This window comes from Sturnus vulgaris, chromosome 4, assembly GCF_052056855.1.
Source record: "Sturnus vulgaris isolate bStuVul1 chromosome 4, bStuVul1.hap1, whole genome shotgun sequence".
NCBI lineage: Eukaryota > Metazoa > Chordata > Aves > Passeriformes > Sturnidae > Sturnus > Sturnus vulgaris.
Window position 1 is genome coordinate 60202161 of NC_142246.1, and position 23618 is coordinate 60225778.

Here is a 23618-nt window from a genome sequence, read left to right on the forward strand (position 1 = left end):
CTCCTCCTTCTCTCAGGAGCCCACAGCAAACGTGAGCTGAGTGCCAGCAGAGCATAACGTGGCACACCTACACTACTGCCATGCCCAAGGTATCCCTTACACAAGGGCCAAAACACGCTGGAAGAACAAAACACCAGCAATAGCTGAGAACTGGGCTTGCATGGGGAATTCAACATGGGGAATTGCCTTCAGCTTCTTTTGGGCAACCCATCCCTGCAGCACAGCATCAAAACATGGCAGATATGGTCTTTACTGCCCACAGGATTTATACAGTAACTCTGAACTGGACGTACCTAAACAAAAGGTGTTTGTTTTTTTTTTTTACTTAGTGTACTCATGAAAAGGCTGATACCAGTGAAGAAATTTAGATCCTGGATTATGAGATACAGCTCTGCAGAGATGTGGCTTTCACCTGGCTCAGTTCTCTGTTGCCTGTACCCTGTATTTGGGGAAGTGTGTGTTCTACAGACACAAATGCTGGTGCTGGCACAAGACAGCAAACACAGGAAGGGACAGGTGGGACCAACCCTTTTGGCAAAAGTCTGAACTAGCTTGACTGAAAAGTCAATCACTGAACTGCAGCATGTATTTTATGAATATGCACATAAGAGACAGAAGTTGGCATGAGAGTGGGCCTTCAATTTCCCCTTTAATGTAAAACATCCAGGGGTGTTGATATTCAGGGTATGCTGCTAAGCCCATCTCGTGCCTTTGTGGATGTGCTCAAGGGTAGCAGCACATGAGACTGGCTGTGTAGCCGGGTTTGAAGAACCAAGGAGTTTTTCTTGCTGATCTCAGGAAAGCTTCTGACATTTTTACTGTAATAATTTACTACAGTTTTCATATTTGGTGGATATATGTAGGCCCTGGAAAAGCTCTTCTATATTTACATAAATCTACTATAAACAAGTCTCATTTACCTTCATCCATCCATCATAGAGTTCTATAACTAGAGGAAATAAATATTGCAACTGGCAAATATAATATTTTATCCCTCTGGTCCCTTCCCATTTTCTTAACTTTCATCATCTTCCAGAATTATATTTCTGTTTCAATTATTCGGTTGTTTTGTTGTTTTGCACTTTGTTTTTCCCCCCTAAAAATGTCTTCTTGGTGAGAAAGCTGTGCTCAGCTGGAAAGCAGCTTTCTGCCCAGTAGAACATACATTCAGGTTGGTGAACCCAACAGATGGGCCAAGCGCATCAGTTTTCTGATCCTTTTCTCTAAGCAGCTGAAACCCTCACTGTTTGACAGGATCGAAGTGTTTCTCAAGTCCTTACAGCCTTGCTCTACCTGCTTTGGGGTGACCTTGCAGGACAAGGAAGGTCACTTGGGCATGGGGGGTCTCTCTGTAGCTGCAAGTGGCTCCCCTCACCCGGGCCGGGGTCTGTGCTCCAGGAGAAGAGGCTGCAGCCATTGCTGTGCTGGCTCGGAGGAACCGGGCTGCTCGTGTTTCTCAAGAGCTCTGCCTTGCTGCATAACTGAGGCGAAATCCTGGCACGAATAAATTGCTTAATCTCGAGATCTGAGCACACAGCGGTGTCAGCGAGGTGGCAGAGGCAGTTCAGAACTCCCTGTGTGCTTTGTTCCTGACCCTCAGCGTGCAATTCCAAAGCTGTCAGGGCTTTGCACCAGGCCTGTGCCATTCCAGGAGTGAAGTTAACCATCACGGTTACCTTTGCTGTCAGAGCCCCTGCAGTCCAGGCAGGAATGCAAGCACAGGCTGGTAGCCAGCTACCCTGAGACTGTGGAGCTGCTGGACTTCAACAGAAATCAACTTGTAACACACGGACTATGTTGGTGGGGGAAGGGACAGCACTCTACCCATGGCCACCCACTGCCTAGGAAAAGTCTGGCAACAGGGGTGTTATTCTTGTTCCATTGGCAATCGTGGGACTTTTGCTAGACTTGATCCTAAATGAATGCATTTTTCTGACCCAGAGTCCTTTTATGTGGTTCGGTATGGAATAGTGCCATGGTATTTGTCACAAAAAGTCCTCGCTGGCTAATCTGTTTTTAGGATTGTTGATGGTTTATAAATTAGAATTATTAGTCAAACATTGCTCTGTGTGTGCAAACTCCTACAGACTGGGCTATAGGGCCAGCATGGAACCACCTTTGTAACTACGGCAAGTTGTTTTGACAGAAGGGAGAGCAGTCAGAGTAAAACCAGAAGGGTATGTAAGCAATTTACCCCTGACACGTACTCTAACATATCTTAGTCATTGTGTTGTCCACAGAACATTTACAAATCTCCAATGAAAGTGAACTTCTTGCATCTCAAGGATTTGGCAAGTTCCATTTAAACCGTGCCATATCTCTGCGGCAAACACCTTGTGCTTTCTCTCTGCGTTAAACAAAATAGGGACACAATGGCAATTTAAAGGCATCAAAAGAGGTAAAATTAGGTGAGCATGCTGGTTCTCTTTAATCAAAGCACAATTCCTTCAGTAGTGCTTCAGCCTGCCCTTCCAGGCATTCAGGATGCCCACCCTAGAGGTGAGCTGAAAGCAGCATTTGGAGGTGAGGAGCCCTTCACGGGGGCATGGCCATAAATCCCGAGTCAGGAAAGTTCTGTTACTGACAATAGACTGAAATTATCGGAAAATGAAAGCTGGCAGGCACTTATGCACATCCATGTGCCAGATTCCTTCACTCCCTTTGTATTCCAAACTCCTTGTTCATCCAATTAGCATGAGCAAAATGACATAAATATATATATATAGTGCTAAATTCTATGACAGATGTAGATCTGAGGCTTGAATGGCAGAACATTCAAAACAGCAAAAATGACTCAAATAATATCAACCCTGTATTTTTTTGTCATTCCACACCTGGCTGAGTTTCAGAGCTCCTTTGTCCAGTCTCTGAATGCACCTTCTTACATCAGAATATTTCTGGGGAAATGGAGAATGGATGAATAATGTAAGCCCAATATTGATTAATTTTTTTAAAAAAATTGGGAATTTTTAGCCAGTGTTCCTTTCTACCTCTAAAATTCAAAGTTTGAAACTCAGAATGGGCAATGTCATCAAATGTGAAAGAAAAAGACCATGTTAGCTGCTCCTGATGCCCTGAAATTAGACTGCTTTCAGTTGAATGATGTTTCAACTGCAACATGTACCTTTTGTACTAGTGCCATGTGAAAATCTGTCCCTGCAGTTTTGGTAACTATTTTTTGCATTAAACTGGTTCTGATAAATTTCCTTTTATTTTTTTTTCCTTATCCACATAAAAAGAAATTCACAGCTTTGAGAGAATTACTTCCTTGGCCCATAGTTTTTATAGTGATAGAATCCAAATTCTGTACTTTCTGCTCTTTTCCTTGGAATGCTAATTACAAAATTGATACAGTGTGCAAAACAACGGACAAATCAAAAGATCAAATGGGGGGAGAAACCAAAACCAAATTCCTGTTTACACTAACACTGAGTGTAACACCACAGAGAATTATATTTGCCATCCCCCAAACTAAATTTCATTTAAAAACCAACTAAATATATTTGCTTTGATATGTCTTTCAGCCAAAGGACTTTGCTCTCTTTTCTTTTACATGGCAACCTGAACTATGTTGTTTGTTTAGTGTTTGGCAAAAGATATTAGAAAGATTAGAAATATTTATGTTATTCACAGTCACATTAGAATGAGAGTGTGTGACAGCTGCTAACTGCCTGGAATTTATGCAAAAGTTCTCTATTTAGCTTTCTATATACATATGTACGTGTGTGTGTGTGTGCTTGTGTATAAAAAAAAAATTAAAAAGAAAATATATAAGCACAAATACAGCATATATAAGTATACAACCTGGTCAGCTTCCAGACAATTCTTCTGGAGCATTTGCTACAGCATCTGATAGAAACAAGGCTAAAGGGCAACTTGAACAAGTGGTAAATCTATAGTGGCAACTCTTCCTTGCCAAAATTTGTTGGGCAACTTCTCACTTAGAGGAGGGTGCTAAAGCAATGACTTGAACAGCCTGAACCTTCTCCTTGGTATGTAACCAGAACCCCACATCACTTTTAATTCTTTTCACCTCTCAGGGGAGAAAGGATGGTCAGAACTGTGTTACCTCTCTAAAAGATGCACATATGTCTAAGTGGAGATCTGCCTTCCCTAGATTTCTGAGCAATGGCAGTGTGAAAAGATGGAAACACAGTCTTTCCCCACTCAAACTTGATGTTTTTTCATCTAGCACTATCAAGAGTCAAGTTATGACACACAACTAAGAGAATTAATTTCGTATGATGGCAGACAGTTGAGATGTGCTCAGCTTCTCAAACATATCCCCCCAAAAGTATGATCTGCAACAGAGACAATATCTTCTAATTAACATTCTTGTTCCCTTGCATCAAACATTCTAAAGGACACATCTGTGCAGACTAGAATAAAACCTATCAACAAAGGACAAAAATGTGTGAAGTTGAGCCTGTGCTCTACATGTGCAGAGTAAGACAATATGCAGAATACCAACCTACCACACATTCTACCATGTAAGCGAACATGTTTTAGCCTTGCCTTCAGCTACAACTTAACTGAGGCTAAGCAGCCACTCATTTGCATCTTTCAGAGGCACATGTTGTCAACAGCGTGTGATTTTCAAAGTGTTAACAATGTGCAAACTAAAGACATTTGCAGTCACAAAGCATTATTTTGAATTTTTCTAAAAAAAAGTGATTATAAAAAAAAGAAAAATCTAAATTGCTGAAAAATGTAAACTCATGGACTTCAGAGTTTGGACCATAAGACAGACTGGTGAAAACTTAGAGCCTACAAAGTGATCAGGGCTGAACTTGAGATGTTCATTTGGTTGAAATATTTCCCTGCTTTGTTTGGGTGTGTTTTGTTGTTGTTGTTATTTCCACAGTTTTGTCCAGCTCAGTCAGTCAGCCCAAGTTAAGACTGTGTTTTTCTGCAGTATGGATACAGCTCAAGTGTTAAAGGTATTGGTGATTAATGCATCCACATTTTTCCAAGTCTGGCAAAGTCTGTATGGTCCTTATTTTCTTTCTTTGTGTCAACCTCTCTCCTCTCTTCACTTAGAACATGCTCTAACCCACAAGTTAGATACTGAAAAAGGGAATTCCATGACTGGACAGAGGCACACAGGGTCTAAAAATTCCTAAATTTGACATTAGCTGCAGTTGCTTACAAGCCACTGCCTCACTCCTGGTTTAATCCTGTTTACAAGAAAAGGAAAGGAATGGTCAGCATATGTTATGGAAAGAATGAATGACCCTGGTGGAATGGGTACCAGAGATCCTGTACGTTGCTCACTGGCAAGACATCTGTTTGCAACTATGGGGCTTTTGTTTGAGAACTGATGAATAAAGGCTCCTGATATCCAGGTACCATCTCTAACTCTGGTGACAGAATTTCTCTGCATGTCACCTCTATCACCCTGCACTCGTGATGTTGCCCAAGCCAGCCTGTTTGCAAACTACACTGTGCATTCAGGACATGCAAATATTGACTTCTAACTTGCAGTTGCTACTACCACATTTTAGTCATCAGGCCAGGCTAGGCCATCATTTAAACACTGAAGTTAGAGTGTGGCATACAAGTAGTATTACATCTCTGAAAGAAATTTGTCTCTAGAAATTTCTTCTCCAATTTACTAAAAACTTTCCTTCAGAAATACTTAACCTGCATATTGCCACTGAACTGGAAACATCATCATCACAACACAGAAAAGTCAGTTAAATACCCACGGAAAGGACATTCAGATTGGATGTAATGCAGGCAAAATGCAAATAAGCTCCAGGAGCCAGATTTTAAAAATGATAATTCACTGTTATTGGGAGGGAGGAGATGTTTACAGTCGTCTTATCCCAAAGGCCACCACATACAATATTCCCACTGACTTTAATAGTTATAGGAGGTGCAGATTTATGGTTGGGTATAAGGATGTTTCAGTCTTCACCTCTTCACCTCTTATTAGCACTTGTCTTCTGCTTCCTTGCCACAGTTTAAGCAGTCCCAGATGCTGTGCAGTTCCAAAGCTCCCCTCTAGCTCCCATAAAACTAGAAAAATAGGATCTCGTGGAGTACATTGTGAGTGGCAGAGATGGGGCAGGAGGGCAAAGGGGAAGGATTCTCTGTAGAATATTGATGAGCAAAGGATGGTTTCAACTCACTGCTAGTTAGAGTTAAACCAAATGTTGCCCTGAATATTACACATATTTTCAAGCTTAATGTTTTTCCTAGTATAAGTACCTTCAGCAAATCTCAATCCATTTAATTTGATTTCTTATTAAGAAAACTTAGCAGTGAGGGGTTAATGCATGTTAATCAGAAATGCGAAAAAACAAACCTATATAAATGTAAAGCAAGTATACATTTTTCACTGCCTTCATGAATGAATCTGCTTAGGCATTTCAAAATTACAGTAATTTTGCCAGTTATAATTTCAGTGATTAGGATAAATGAAACCATGAAATCTCTATTTGGAATAAAAGAATTGAGGCTAGTGCTGTTTTATTTGAATAAGAATGCATGGAACTGACTTTATCCTAACGCTGTTATTTAAAAATATCACTTACATTTCTCTAAATCTGGAAGAGGTTCCTACAAAATGTCTTGGGCTGTAATGTGGAGAAATGGATATAATTATCTCTGGAGAGGAATATATTCTTCCCAGAGTATTACAAGTCCTGCAGTTTATGAATGATACTTTCTACAGTGCTGTGGCAAACAGGAATTTTCACTTACCCTATTCTAGCTGTAATTAAGAAAGATGGTTTAGTCACTTTGTCTCTTCCTACCTCTGCCAGAAGGTCAAGATTCATATAAAGATACACAACTGCCTCTCCAGTATTCTTTTACTTAGTAGCCAAATGCCTCTCCCTTTTCTGGCAACCACACTCAGACCTCGTTATTGTGTAGTCAGAGATTGTGCCTGTAATATTGCCTTTAAAGTGGCACGCAGGGGGCAATTTAGCAATGATACACACATGCATCAAATGTCACCAGCATCCAGTTTTGAAACTGCCTCAGTTTTTTTTTTTCCTAAGCCGTTCTCTACATCAATAAATAAAACCCACAACAACAAAAAGAAATACCTTCTCCTTATTAGACTGCCAGAGATCCCAAAATCTAGTTGATATCTGGTTCCAATTTGTCTTTCTGGAAGGGAAGCCAAAGCCTTGCTTTTCCTCCTCCCTGCAGAATGCAGCCAAAATGTATCCTAACCTGGGTGCACCCACCCACACTCACCCGTGTGCGCATTCTGGTCATGGCTCGAGTTAATAAATTTGATTAGCTCGTACAGTATTCCAAGCCAGCAGCCCACAAGGCAGGTTCAACCAATACCTTTGCTCCACTGGCTGCTCTCAGCAGACCACCAAGGCTCTAGTTTGTATTTTTAAACCTGGGTTAAATTGTGGCATAACCACAAACCATTGTATGCGATTAACAGTGGGGTTCCAATGACTGACTGACAAACAAAATCTTAGCACACTGAGCCTGCTTCTCCCAGTAGTAAACACATGTTATTAATGAAATGATTCTAACAGGCTACACAATTGGAAGTTTTTTGCTTGATTGACAGACTGTGCTTTTCTCAACAGGCAAAATGAAGAGGGCACGAAGAGTACACTTGTATTTTTCATTTTGGGAAGTAAAGACATAAAACTATTGCAATAGTCTCTCCATTCAGTCATAGCCCAATGGGATGTTTCTCTGGCCAGCCACGGAATGATGCATTACCTTGATACATAAGGTCTGTTTCTATGAAAAGAAGAGACTGAAATTTTAAAAAGTGTTGCCCTCCAACTCTTATTGCTCCCTTTCCATCGTGGACCTACACCTCTGTCATCACTGACATAGCTTAACAGGAGAACAGATGACTGGGGGGGAAAAAGGAACATGTCAACATGCATGTGGCATGAGATCATGGCACCATCCCTCAAAACCTCAGACTGGTACAGGTTAATTGCCAGCTGCTGGAAACAAGGCTCACTAAGCTAGACTGGGCATTGGGCAGCAGGGTGGAACAGATGGGCTTGCTCATTCCTAGGCACTGAAGGTCACACTCTCCAGAAAAAACAGCAATGGCCAAAAACCAGGATGGGAAGCATTACACAATTTCACCACGCCTTTTTTGTTTCCACAAGAAGCGGATGAAACACATATCCAACACATCTTTAATGAAACAATTCATACCAAGATTGTCATCACAACTGTCAGGGCCCCTAAATTGGACCTGCAATATTCAGGCATGGGATTTAGTTACACATTCAGTAGCAGTGTTCTTCAGGCTACGAAGCAGCCCTCCCTACTTCAGCCTCTCCCTGGACAGTTCATATATGCTACTATGGTGTCACTTGCCAGGCTGGAGGGCAGAAAGAGGAAGCAGGGGTTCTGTCAGTGCTGCTGCCAAAACAGAAAATTTCAAATTTCACTCTGATGAAATGGCCCCAAATTATGGGCAGTTCACTCACCTGGATTATCATTACACCTAACAATGCCATTATACCAGTAAACAGTAACACACACGTTACTCTCGTGGTTAAATTTGCTCCTGTGCTCAAAAAGGTTTGGAATTCTTGTCTTACACAGCCCATCATGGCAGTCTGCTCAGCAAAACTGCCATCATTCCATCACATGCTTGGCCTGGAGTGCTGCAAAGAGAGATGAGATGAAATACTTGACTTTCAGGGGAGGTTCTTACTGGGGAACAGAAAAGCAGTATTTTATACTGAGCACATTCAGAATCCACTATCATCACTTTCTCATGCCTTTTTTAATATCAAACACACTAAAAGGAAAGATCAATATTAATATTGCTATTTTGAGGTTATTCCAAGCAATTGTTGCATCACTTACATGTGAATGGCAATTTTGTGGGAATAAATAGTCAGTGTCCATGGAATTCACTGCTTCATTTCAAAGAAACAAGCTGTGAATGCTGAAAGGAGATTTCTTCCATGCAAAAGGTCAGAGTTCATGTTAGAGCAATCTGTCACAGTTGAGTCACTGATATTTCCATGCTGCCCTGTTTTCCCTGTATGTGGTATACAGCATGCTGAACTGGGTTTGCTTGGTCACTTTTTATAATTTATTATTGACCTCCCTCTGGGAGACAGATCTCACATCCCAAAACTTTGCAGCTTTCTTGGGCAGAAGAGCAAATTTATGGGTGGGAGGGAACAAAAGCTAGAAGAGGAAGGACTGGAGGGAATGAAACAGCACTGGTGCAGTCAGGCAGGATTATGTGTCAGGCTGTGATGATGCCTTCTAAAGGCCCATGAGGGATGGTGTGGACTTCCTCCAAACAACTAATGCAGATTTTCCTGGATATTTCCTGCAGTCTGATATCTACTGCATGTCTGTGCACCCACTCTTGCCCTTACCCTTTTCTGTTCATGGTGGACTAAAATGCTGCTTCCTCTGCAGAAGCGACCCAAACTAGAAATCCAGTAGTTACTGCTCCTTTTTGTGGCTAGGTTAGCAGCTACAGGCTTAAACTAGACATTCTCTTTAGAGAATTCTGCTCCTGAGGATTATTGTTCCCAAGAAGAGAAAAATTTTTCTTCAAATAAAACTTCAAGGAAAGAGCTAAACTGCTTTTGCCTGAGTAGCTAGACTTGCATTATCTTCTGGTTCCTTCATTAATAATAGAGTGGCAAACAAGATTCCTCCACCTTCCACAGAGAAGAGAAGAAATGGCAAAAACAATAGAAAATAATCCAGCTATAAATTGCTTTAAACACTAGACTTAAGCAAAGACTTCATTTAAGGCACTTTTGAATCACTCACAGCATGGAATATTTCAAAATAAGGTGACACCCTCTCATTAAACCTTAGAAAATAATAAGTAACCTTAAACTTATTGAAAATAGTTTCAATGGGATCAGTGACTTAAATGAACACGTATAAATGCTGACACTAATTTGCATTATTATACAGTAAGAATCATGCTAAAGGTAACCTGACATATTGCTAACCAGGGATTTCTGCCTCTCAAGAACCAAGGAGTGAGAGAGTATGAAGTCTGGGTTTTATTGCCCCAGCTTGGCTGGCTGTGATGAGGGCTTGGTTCTCCTATCATAAAGCACAGGCACATCCTGTTGTCAATTAGACTCACCGGTATTCCGGGGCAGCAGCATTGGGCCCCTGGGATGTTGTATAGTTTGCTTTGCTATGTAAACACCATGAAGTAATCCAGGCAGTGAAGGACACAGATGAGCAGGCCATTTGCAGCATACTAAGCAAAAGAATAAAAGGTCTGTGAGCAAGAGTCAGAGAATAAATAGTAACAACGTCCCTGGGATATAATATCCACTGGTCTGGAGTCATTAAAAATATATACAAGAAAACGTTAAGGGACTAATTAATATAAAATACATCTGTGTTTTGCTTCTGTGGATAAACTGAGAGAAGGACATACTGTAGGGGAAAAATTTTGTTTTAGTTATTACTTTCATTTTAGCACATATCAAATACAGCTTCAAGGTGGAATTTTTTCATATAGCATCTATGCAGGGACCTTGTGGGTTTGAATCAAGTTATAAAACCAAACATTCATTCTGTACCTGTTTATTTATCTCTTTTGGGAAAGTAAAATGTTAAAAAATGTCCTTAGACACATTTTAATTGGAGCAACTTTGGCCCCCTTTGTTTGAAAAGGCAGTTCCACATTGTCTTTGAAAAATCTGTCTATTTGATACCAGCATAAACTTGTACAAAAATGGGACTGAAACAGATTTAAGCATGTGCTCCCAAGTCTTTCTTCCTCTCCTTTTGGACACAGAAATGAGATATTCAGGATGTTTAAAACATATCAGACTTCACTGATCAAAGAAAATACATAAATCCATGTTTATTAACAATGTTTGTGTTTAAATAAAGCTAACCACAGCACACCAACATACAAATATTTTCCTTAGTCCCTTGGTGCTCTTTGTTTATGGCATTCAGCATAGAGAACTCCTTCCCATCCTCCCATTTATAAATAGAGCTTCGCTGATGGTAGTCTTCTATTATCAGTTTTACAACAGCATGTCATTCTGTCTTTGAAATTTCTAGATAACACTGTGGAAAAATTGCATGGTTTACTGTTTTGAACACGGGCTGGAGAACCAGCATTCCTGGTTTCTATTCCTCTCTCTGTCAGCACTTTGAAGCCAAGTTACTCATCTTTTCTCCTCTTTGTTCTGCTACATCTGCCATCTTCCAGAGCCTTCATCCATCCTCATTTTGAATAGGTGCAAGCGGTTTTCTGGAGTTTTGTCTTGCAACTTACAACAGAATAGAAACTACTGAAGGGCAAGGGATAGAAAAGACAATCTCTGTCCCAAAGGATTTTGTTTGTATGAAAAGGCCAGAGATTTCACAGAAAATAAAACCCAGGCAGCAATGTGACCAGCCCTATGCACTGTTCAGTACACCCAGGAAGGACCAGCTGAGCACTCATGGGAAAAAAACAAACTGTGGGAAGAGGGGATGTGGAGATGCCTGGCAAAGGTATAAATTTAGGAAAAAAAAATAGAGAGGAAAATGTTAAAACCAAAAAAAGTACAGTAGAAGCTTCTGTTCAACAGCTCAAGCACATCTTCCACGCCAGCCCGTGTCGACTGACCAGCCACAACTGGATAATCCTGGGCAGCTGGTTATTGACTTCCCTGGCTATGGCAGGAAGCATCACAGCAGGAGCCAGCAGGGCCAGCCTGGACATCCCTCTCACAGACAGCGTTACAATTGCTTGTTAGGAATTATCATCAGTGTTTAAGTTTTCTCTCTCTCCACCTCGTTTCCTCCTACCAACATGAAAATGTCAGCTCCTCATTTGAGAGGACCAAGGCAAAACCAGTTGGCACAGAGCAGGCACCTTCCAAGGGCATTTTGTAGCCTTTTAGTAGGGAAACTTCTGAGGCCTCAATAAACAATAACTTTGGGAAAGAACTAAAATCTCCTCTTTTCCTAGAAACATCCCACATTTTATATATAAATATAGAGTATAGCCTGCTACAAAAGACTGAAAGGCAGGTCACTATTCTAGAGACAGTGAGTTAATGGGGAGGCAGAGCACACACAGATTCAAACTTAACTTTTTTTTAAGCTCACACAATGACAGAATAAAAATAGATTGGTTTATGACAGTGTGAGCAATGGATCTGCCAAGCTGAATTTAAACTCAGCTCCACAACAGAATTATATCCCATCAAGTGGCATGACATGCAATATTTCATTTGCTGGCTCACTACTACACTGTCTGTGAGAAAACATAAAGCCAGTATCATTGCAGCCTCTATTATTCATATTTTCTGAAACTGTGTGGTATTAATTAATCAGAAAGGAAGGCAGAATTCTTATATGAAATATTTTTTCCATTTCGATCCTAATTAAAACAAGCTGAGCACAAAAATTGTAGGAACCGATCATGATCACTAACTGTAAACAACGAAATGGGAAATATACTTACCCAAAATATTTCCATTGATTCACTTTTAATATTACTTCTTTTTTTTTTCCCTGAATGAATTATGCAAAGCTGACTTTTTCCCCCAAATAATTAATCTTCTATTCATAAAATTGAAAAATTCAGATTTTTTTATCATCTCCATTAACTATTGCACTGGAAAATAAGTTTCAGAACATGACAGTTAGTTTATAGTTAGAAAAATTACTGCATTACTTTAAAGCTAGCCAGAATCCTACCTTCCTGTGCTGGCACTACACAGCCCTTGGGATTTCCAGAAGAGAAGTCATGACAGCAAAGATGTCATGAATTCCATATTTTTCAGAAATGTATGCATACATTTATATTCCTCAGCTGGTGAGTTCTGATAAAGTAATTGTTCTTATTGTTCAACTCTTTAAATAGGGGATTTAAAGCACACAATCACAGAATCACAGAAAGGCTTGGGTTTGAAGGAAACTTAAAGACCTTCCAATTCCAACCTCCCTGCCATGGACAGGGACACCTTTCACTAGACCAGGTTTGCTCAGAGCCCCATCCAACCTGGCCTTGAGCACTCCCAGTGATGTGGCACCCACAGTTTCTCTCAAAGAACCATCCTGATCCATAAGGCATATTGGAATGACATGACATTCTCAGTTCTGAAGATGGCCAGTGTCAGGTCTGAAGTGATTATGTCGTTTACTGTACTACATCAACATCCAAAATTGAAAGTTTTCATCAAGAAACATATTCCTAAGGTAAAAAATTGCAAACCTCATTTGCTGAGCAAGACCTATGTTTGTGAAACTTGAGCCAAGTAAAAGCATAGAAGCAGAGCAACACACCACTTGAGAAATTTTTTTCATTAGTTTTTTATTTTCTATTACACAGGAAATCTAAGCTGATGAAAATCTATCAGCCATCTCATTTTAGATCTCCAGTAAACAACAGTGGTCATAAGCAGGGGAGGATGGATTTCTTTGGAAAGATTTTACCTATTTTAATTTCTATTAAATTTGGCTTTGGGCACAAAATTCTTGACAAACCAGAGACTTGTGTGGTGGTAGAGACAGAGGAGAGCTGTTTATCCCAGCTTCGTGCTGCTGCTCTCCTACACCCCTTCACATCTCTAACTCTTACTAAATAAGCACCCCAGCTCCCTGCTAAGGACATTTCACAACAGGCTCCCCATTAAATAACATCCCCGCCCTCTTTTAAGCCCTTTCTCAGACGACCCTGCGATTAGGACAGAGAGGATAGCAAAGGAGAAACAATCCAGGAATACCTGGGGGAGGACACGGGAACAGAGAGAGAAAAAATGTCAGTCATTGCATTCCCAGTGCCATCTGGCAAAACTCCTCTGGGGGAGTCCCTAGCTGGGACTCAGTGATGACCTATTTGCAGATGAGTTCCGGGAAATAACAGCTTTTCCTTCATTTCCTTTCAGTGTTGAGTTTCTTCATTCCCTCCTAGGCTGGATTTTAGCCCACCAGACAAAACAGTTCTGCCAGAGCTCCCCGTGTCTGTGTCTCTGTGCTGCTCTCGGGCTCAGGGGATGAGCTGCAGGCTGTCTGTCTATCATTTATGACTTACTCCAGAGGAATCCAACTGTACAGAGAGATGCTTGGTTAGCTTTGCCTTCTCCAGAGCATTTCTCCAAGAACTAAAGCCTTAGGGGACTTATGTTCATTTCCACAGGAAAATAATGTTTCTAGATTTTCATTGCTGCCTTCCTCCTTCATTTATATGATAATATCATCCTTGGACATTAATATATATTTGATTTGCTGTGCATATGGCATCAAGAACTCCTCAAAATACAACGATACACTAGATGAGGCATTTGTTTCAGAAAAAATTTGCAGCAATTAAGACTTAAAGAGTGACAGTAAAGCCACTGAACTTAGGACAATGACCACAGAGGAAGATAAAACCAAAGGTGTTGAAAGACTATTATTTCCCTTCTGAATCTATCAAAATAGTAAGCAGGTTTCTACTAAAAAAGAACACATAAAGCTCAAGGATGCTAATATTAATTAGTTGTTTGAAGCCTTAAAGACAAAATAAAAACCACTTGGCCAAATTTTTTTTTCTCTCTGAAAAACCTTGCAAAAAACATTTCCATTTCATTTGCCACTTCAAGACTATTCTAAAGAGGTTTCGAGTTGTCACAGATACTGTACTGTTCTTTGACCAAAATAAAGACAGAAAAAACAAGATACGTCTCCTGTAGAAATGTGCCCAAAACCTGAAAATAATTGTGGATCCTTAGTGGCCACCCACAGACTCAAAAGTAGAACAAGTAAAAATATTTCTTCCTAAACTACAGCAACTTTTGCACATCTTTGATGAAATAAAGATCAGTGCAGCATCCTGCTAATGTAATACAGTCTGTTCACTACAATCAAATTCCCTGAGGAGTTCACTGGACCTGGGGTGATTCTGTTGGTGGATGCCCTAATGGTCATCTATGAACTTAGAAAACTATCCCATTTTGTGCCTCATATGAAGAGTTTCCAAAAAAACCTTCCTGCCTTTTCAGAGTATTTAGTGACCTACACATCAAAATGTATTCTTCTTTCCATGTATTTCATGGTACATATATTTTATACCACAAAATCTAGAATTCGGTAGATTTTTGTACACTAATAAAAATCTGCATTTCTTTATCTGCCAATATTCAAACCAAACTATTATTACACAAACATTTCTGTTGTTCCACTGCCATTTTCTGTAGGATTAGAATCACAAGAAGTACATGTGAATCAGATCACTGAATAAAATGCCAGTATTTCCTATAAATTCAATGGGTTCCTAGTATCTCTCAGGGATAAAAGTTTCTTTCTTAAAATTTATTTTGGACACCAATGCTTTAAAAATACTCACTGGAAGCACATTAAACTCAAACGTAGTTATTATAACAAGTAAAGGATTTAAGGAATGTCTTTTTACCCTACAGATTTTTAAAAAAGAAAGTCTCTTCCTATGCAAACATCAAGAATCAGAATTTGATGAAGTTTAGCCGAGCTATGGCCATTTTGTTGTTTGGAATTTGTGTTCCATAACAAGGGATATACACTTGTAGAATTGAGGATCAAGACAATGAATTGACACTAGTAAAACTTCAGCTCTTCATGCAGTTGAAATTGCATCAAGTATCTCTTCCTTTTGTTGCTCACTTTCAAATACTGAGGAGTGTTTTTTGGCACTTCTTCTGAAGGGAAGAGGTTGTTCTAGTCTCCAAATTTTTTCTTCACTAGTGCCTTGCCAGTTGTGCTCATTGTGCTACACGGTGTAATAGAGAAAACAGAGTCAGTCCAGCCTGCTAAAGTCATTTTCACTTTTCAGTGAAATAAGTTTAAACCAAAATTTTAAAAGGTGAAAAGCCAGTCCATTAACACAGTAATACAGACTGAGAGGTTTGAAGTCTAGAAGTTAAAGCCTTCCATTGTAAACCCAAGTAATATATTACATGCCATACAGATTAAGATCCTCCATAAGACACATTTGTTCCAGAGACTGTTACCCTCCATGGAATGTAATTCTCAAATCTCTGTGGGGAAAGGTTTTTTTGCAGAGGAAGAAAATATTTCCTAATGAGAGAATTTACTGGAAATACTGTAAATTCATGCCACATAAAGATGACTGGTAACTCCTTCAGCATCTTCAGGAAGGACAAAACCCAAAGCCAAAGGGGAGTCAAATTACTTCAAGGCTTTCCTTTGCCTGACCTGCATGAGAACCTGAAGCTTTATCACAAAGGGAGAAAACTGGAAAATGAACTGACTGGCTTGCAGTTGTTGAGAAAAAGCATCAACATCTGTTTCTGGTCTTTTGCTGAAGAATCGCTTCAGCTGATCATTTGGATTGGTTTGTTTCCACAGGCCCATTTCTTCCAAGTTCAGATAAAACAAACCTCTCCTGTGGGCCTGATGGTTTGTGTTCTGAATTCTTGGTTCATGTGGCAGAGATTCCCTGTATTATATTGCTAACATATTATCCCTCTTGAAGAACACGAAGCCGCCTATGCCTTGGCATGTTTCTGTATGTTTCCTTGTCTAGTTTTAAAAGATCTAGTGAAAGCATGGAAATGGGATCCTGATAAATTCCCCATGGTCAAGGAAAGTTATGTGTGTGGGCATGTATTTCTGTATCTGTAGAATGACATTTGTCACAAATGTCAGTTACAGCATTCTAGAAGGAAATCTTTAGTAGCTCTTTACTAGCAAATTCTGCTCCTAGATATAACAAATAAAGCAGAGTTGACTTTACAGCTCTGCCTTAAGCATGATTTCAAGGTTTGGCTTTGATTCTTATGTGCCTATGTCTAGCTAGGATTATGTTCAAGTCCCATCTTCAATGAACAGGAATTAAAAGTCACTTGTACTTTTAAGTCTTATCTCCTTTACACAGGTTTTCTGAAACTTTCCTGAAAGCCTGAACAGGGGAACAGAGGAGTTCTGGGACCCTTTCTTCAAGAAAAACATTGAGGTGCTGGAGTGGGTCCACAGAAAGCAATGGAACTGGTGAGGGGTCTAGAGAGTAAGTCATTTTAGGAGCAGCTGAGGGAAATAGGGGTGTTTAGTGTGGAAAAAAGGTGGCTCAAGGGAGCCATTATCATTCCCTAAAACTACTTGAAAGCAGGAAGTAGCCAGGTGGAGGTCAATCTCTTCTTTCAGCAACAGGACAAGTGGAAATGGCCTCAAGCTGAGCCAAGGGAGGTTCAGGTTGGACATCAGAAAGAATTTTTTCACTGAAATGATGGTTAAGCACTGGACCAGGCTGCCCAGGGAGGTGGTGGAGTCACCATCCCTGGAGGTGTTCAAGAAATGACTGGACATGGCACATCCTGCTATGGTTTAGCTGCCGTGGTGGTGTTTGGTTGGAGGTTGGACTCCGTGATCTTGGAGGTCTTTTCCAACCTCAACGACTCCATGATTCTGTGAAAATGACAGTTTAAAAAGTTTGTCCTCAAGGATGGCTTCAATTGCTTGCCCAAAAGTAAAATGAAAATATAAAACATTAATCTTAGGGTGAGATTCACATTCTGCTGATTCTCCCCATGGGACAAAGTACTTTCTTAAAAGCAGAACAATGTAAAGTCACAAGAAGTTTATTTGGGGAGACAAAATTACAAATATACAGACATTCTAAAGCTGTGATTTGTTGCAAAACATTTTACTTGAGCACTGTAATATATGAAAAATAAGTTTTCAATTTCTTTACATCTCAGAGGAAATAACAATATAAGAAGAAACAGGAAATTACCAAGTCTAACTTAAAAAAAATAATACTATGGTTACCATAACTCATAAACAGGAGAAACTTATCAAAGATGCTCTCCCTGACCACCCATATAATTTTTCATGACACTAATTATATGGGGCAACAACACGCAGGAAGCCAGTCAGGGAAAAAGCAGTATTTTATCATAGTTAAACATGTTAATATGGGATAAATGAAACCACTACTTCTTTCTCATTTTTATCTCCATACTGAGGATATTTACATATTTATGGTGGGATTTGCATTGTTTCATCGTCTTATTTCCCATGAAAGAAGAGCAAGAGTTAGAAAAGGCTGCCATGGACCACCAAGCTCCCACCTGGTCTTGCATGTTTTGGAGAAGGAGATTCACTGTAGCACTGTTTTTAAACAGATATTAAAAGCCCTGGTTTTCCAGTATCCATAGCATTAGGGAATGCAACCAAATTCTGAGTGCTGTGAGCAAGAGAGGTACAATAAAACACAAACATATAATAAAAATACTTTCATTTTCTTATTTAATTTCAGCTATACAAAGTCTTTCAAGTGCCAGTTGAAGAAGACTCAAAGCTTTAGTCTGATTTCCAGTCAAGTTACAAATACAGACTTCTCTGTATATTATTTTCACCGTTTTATTTTTGTTGAGTAAAACAGTTTTGTCTGGAATCTAATCTTAATTTCATTGCACCAAATATAAAAAACAGTTACAACTTACTGAGGGGTGGTCCCTTCCTTTGCCAGGGAGCAGAAGAAGAAAAAGGACTTCATTTGATTAGTTTAAAAAATGCTTACAGACATTCCCAAAGACTCAGTGAATTCTGCTCTGAGAAAGTTTTCTGATATGCAGAAAAATCTCTAAGAGTGGCATGTTCTTGTAAAAATGGTTATTTACAGTGGGAGACAAAACATGGGCAACCTGAGAGATGACACAGTTACCCAAAGTTCTGCATTTGCAAGTCAAAAAGAAAGTGTCAACAGACATTTACAAACAGTCAAAATAACTACCCAGGTTAAAATCAGCACTGTTTGAGGGCAGGGGAGGGGAAAAGTCTCACAGAAGACTTCAGATTTTCTGAGCAACCTGTTCTCCACAAATTAAAAATACTAAAAACTGGTAATTGGTAAAATACTAAAAACTGAAACATACCCTTCAAAAAGCTTTTTGTAAGACTCTTCATATTTCAATGGAAATCCAATTTTTACTTTAGAAAATAATAACTCTCAAAAAATTCATTTATTCTTAAATATTATAAGAATTCTGAGGCCATTTCTGTCACTTAAGAAACCTTAGCACCTAGCTAAACTACCTGCCTTACAGATACTACATATGGAGAGCTAAACGAAATTAATGTATTGTGCAGTTTTTAACAAAACCTGCTTTAAAATGTTTTGATAAAAGATGAGTTCTTTCTTTTAATGATTGTAAATAACTTTGTCATCCAAATTTCTACACATAGTCCACGATCTTCCTTCAAGAAAATTTCATTTTCCTGTCAATTTTCATTTTATGAGTGTACTTTTTTTATAAGACACAACCTACCTTTCAGCATGAGCTTTTGAAACACGAAAATTATCTGAAAATGAGTAAAGTGAAAATATGCTACAAATATGTTAGATCACACAAGTTCTACAGTTAGAAATCTTCATTCTTAACTCCATATAGCTCTCTAACAAATTATGATTCTTTGGCTGCTGGAAGGTGAGGAATCAAAATTTCCATTGAGTTTTCTATTATACCTAAGACTGGTGTTTTCTTTAGGGTTTCCAGAATTCCTCATGAAAGTAACTGAAATTTCCAGATGTTTCTTCAGTGGAGATTGCTAGTTCTGCTCTCCCATATCAAATCTTCCCTAAATACCACCACTTTCTTTTCACATATATTATCAAACATCACAGCTGTCAATATTCTAGTTTCACATTTCACACTTATTATTATTGAATTAGTTTAGCAAAACCCATGAAGTAATTCAGACATGGCAAATTCTGCTTGGATTGTGTGTTCTGGGTAATTTTGCCATTCCTGATCTAATGACAGCTTCTTTCAGCACTGCTCGTGAAACAACCAAGAACATCTCTTTGGTTTTGTCATCTGACTTATATCACAACATTATTGGGGAATTGAATCTTGCTTCAAAGTACTTCGAAGCTTTGATCATTAAGAATCCCCCAACTTGCATCACCATTCCAGTAAATTTTGGAGTCTTTGCTGGCTTGCTTTTGAGCACATTGCCTCCAAAAAGAATCTGTGCAAATCCTACTACCAAAAATGCCTTCAAGTAAATCAGGCAAAAATCTTAATCTATTTAACTAGTACAGCATATCAATATCTGATATAAGGAATATTTGAATATACAGAACAATATATTTATTTATATATCTGTCAAAACCACAATTTCACAATGCTAGGCAATTAATTTCTTACATGGAATGACATAGGGCATGGAATAGTGTGGAAAAGAATAAACATTTAAAATGTCACTAAATATTTATTAGAACATTAGGAAAATGAATTATTCCAGCGGTAATGTTAAAATTCAAATTGCTTGACTCTTACAGATCATCACCACAATAACAGTAATGATTTCAAGGCAAAATTGAGAGAAACTCAACCATTGGGCTGCTGAATCTGAGAGTACTGAAAGACAGAGAGCAGATGAGTGGGACTGCCACATGTGAGACAGCTCAAGAATCCCTCTTAAGCCTAGGGAGAAAAATCAGTACTATTAAGGCATGAGGCATCTCATTCCAAGGCTACACAGGCTCGATGAATCAGGGTTATGAAATGCCCCATTTTTTCTTTTTTTACTGATTTTAAGAAGTTTAATGACTAGTTCTTATAGTGGTCCTGTACTGCTGATGTCCAGTTAACCAAGGTGAATCCTGCACAGGATACCTGAGCTGGAGCTACAGGGGGACAGAAAGGAGCACGATGATTTATCCTCTTAGCACTCAGCAAAGAAGTAGGAACAGAGCCTCGACCTGAGAAGTTTTGTGAACATGCTTAAATTTCTTAGTGCTTAAACGAACCAAACCACAGAAATCCGAGGCTTGCCCTTCGTGAGCTGGCAGATTACTATTTTTGGCACTCGGTTTTTGGGATGATGTCAGAATGATTATTTTATTGTAATCAAAATTTGAATGTATATGACATTTTGTTTATGCCAGTCCTCTTTTTGTTCTCCATGTGTATAAACAGATATACCAGCACTAAACAACTACAATTTTGTGTCCCAGACACAGATGTGGAGCAATATGGAGGCTTTCAAAAAGTTCAGGGTTGCCAAAAATAATGTTCCACCTATCATCTCACACACCAGTGTTTCAGAAGACTTGTGTACCACATACACAGCAACTTTCTACTTGAGCAGTAAAGGAAAAACGGGATTTTGCAGGATTTGATTGTTCAAGAAAGATGGCACACCTACAAGTTCTACAGTGAGTATGTACCTAATAGTATTTTAAGAGTTTCAGACCAATTTTAAACATCTGCATTTTATCAGAATTTCACGGACACCACTTGGACAAAGTCAGAGTGGTCCATACTGTAGGACCCAACTGCATCTGAATGTGTTTAGCACTGCTACAGTACCTGCTCTTTGCAACAAAGCAAAGTTATTGGCCGTGGTTTCCCACAAGCACACAGGCTATTTAAAGCTACTTATTTCATAAACAGCTTTTAAAAAACCCAAACAAACAACCTAACGCTCACAGCCTAAAAAGAAAGCTCTCAGTGAAAATCCCTCCATCGACTGCACGGCAGCTTCCCTCTCCATGGGTTCTTTGGGATGTCTTTAAGGAGAACTGAGCCCACGGTGCCTCCAGGCACTGCTGAGCTGGAGGCCCCCACCTTGTGAGCAGCACCGTGAATGCAGCAGCCAGGATTCCAGCACAGGGATCCTCTGGAACCCCGTGGGGCCGTGGGTATGACTCTTTCTGCCGCAGGCACACTTCTGGTTGCTCTGCAGACATAAGTCACCCCGCTTGATTTTGTGTATCTGCGGCTGAGTCAAACTTTCCTCGTGCTACCAAGCCCTCCACTGGCAAGCTTTCCTTCTGTGTACAGTGAGTCAATATACTCTGACTCTGTTTTCAAGATTCTAGAAAGACAAGGCTGGAAAAGCAGTATAAATCATTCCATGTTGGAAATAATTACTTACATTTGAATTCTGTAATCCTTATTTGAACAAAACTCACATAGACCTTAGTGGGAGTTCAGCTCAGTTAATGACTGAAGTACTTGGCCCTTAATTCCTTTTTCTGCCCTGCTATCAGATGTATTATTATTATGAGAAACATCTGTAATAATACTTTACACTTCCATAGCCCCTGACATCTGGAGGCTCCAACAAACTCTCTCTGAAATTACTATTAGCTATTCTTATGTTACTAAGGATGTCAAGTAATTTGCCCAAGTCAGAGATATTATGTTTATGCTTTATGCAGCTCTTAAAAAATTAAATGAGGTTGCACTGATAAATACCATCCATTATACAGCCCATGTATTTATTAACTAAGTGGAGAGAAAGACAGCTAAAAAACGACTGATGCTGAAGATTAAAAGAACCATAGACGCCTAATATCAAATAATGTCAAATTCAACTCTCCGTACTTGAAAATTTTTGTTTTGCTTTTCAGGCTCTAGAGATCACTTGACAAACATGAGGCCAGAAGTCTAAGTGGGACAATAATGTGGTTTCTGTTGATGCTTGCTAGCTTGTCTGTCTATGTTTATCTGAGGGCTGCAGCTAACTGATCACATACCATATCTGTTCCACTGTGGTAAACCAGCACTATTTGCTTTGTTTTCCTACCTCAAGGTACTTAAAAAAACTATTCCAAATATCAAGCCGCCAGTTATTTTAAGGGATCTCAGACCAGATCACGTTCTATCACACAAAATGTGGCACAAGGTAAGCAAACAGTCAAAAATGCACCCGGAAATGAGGTGTGTGATGTGCATGTTGTCCTTTTAAAAGGAAACGCGAGAAATCTATATACCATAAAGAACAAAATTACAGACTCATGTCGTTAGATGAGAGGGAAAAAAAAAACCCAGAAGAGATGTAATGTCACAAAGAAAGTGTCTGCCAAGCTGATCATAAACAGCAACATGTTCATGACAATGAAAGGGAAGGGTCTACTTTCAGTTCACAGCTAGTTACAATTCATCCCTCATTGTAAGGCACTCAGTTATCAAGACCCAAGAATAATAGTTCATTGTTCTGTTAGCTCTTTCAGACACTCAGAGCCACAGGATTGCACTTCTCCTCTGAGTATCCCTGTCACTGTAAAAATATAGAATGCTTTACAGCTATGTATGTCAGCTGTTATATCGCCTTGTACCTTCTTTATGTGGGCTCTTAAGGGTGATAAGGCAGTACAGTACCTCACTTTCTGGACACTTCAAGCTGTCATTTGTCCTTTATCTGATGAAGAAATACTGAATAGAGGCTGAGATAGTTGCTATGCTGAAACATGAATGGGCACAGAGTGAAAACGAGTACTTCCGCTTTAAAATATAATGTATGATTTATCTCTATTAACTTCATCACATAACAATCTACAGAGAGAGAAAGAGATGCTGTTTCAGTCCTGAAAATCTGCTGGGATATCGTGCCCTGCTGAAGCATTTGAATGGCTTAGAGGTGTAAAATGCATAGTTCACAACCCTAAGTCTTCACATGCATGCTCTTTTAAGGGTAGAGGGCTGACTGAAAGCATTGCCTTAGAGGAGAGGGAGTGAAAGAAAGTGAGACCAAGTGTTCTGCCTAGCTGCCTACAACTTTTGGCAGCGGATCAGACAAACAAGTTCAGCAGAAAGTCGATGTAATTTTATTGGACCACACTGTCTCAAGCAATTAGAAAAATATTTGTAAAACATCAGATGAGAAGGGGAAATGTGGAGCCCAATAATGCAAAACAATGTTTATAAGACAGAAATTGTGAAACTGAA

At 39.4% G+C, this 23618-nt stretch overlaps 1 long non-coding RNA gene across 1 annotated transcript in view; it reads right to left on the reverse strand.

Moving 5' to 3' along the window:
* Positions 1-9959: 9959 nt before the first annotated feature.
* Positions 9960-23618, reverse strand: part of LOC148224036 (uncharacterized) — a 173372-nt gene continuing 159713 nt past the window's right edge. The window contains exon 6 of the long non-coding RNA XR_015803346.1: positions 9960-10204. This is a non-coding gene — a long non-coding RNA (uncharacterized LOC148224036). The remainder of the gene's footprint in view (positions 10205-23618) is intronic.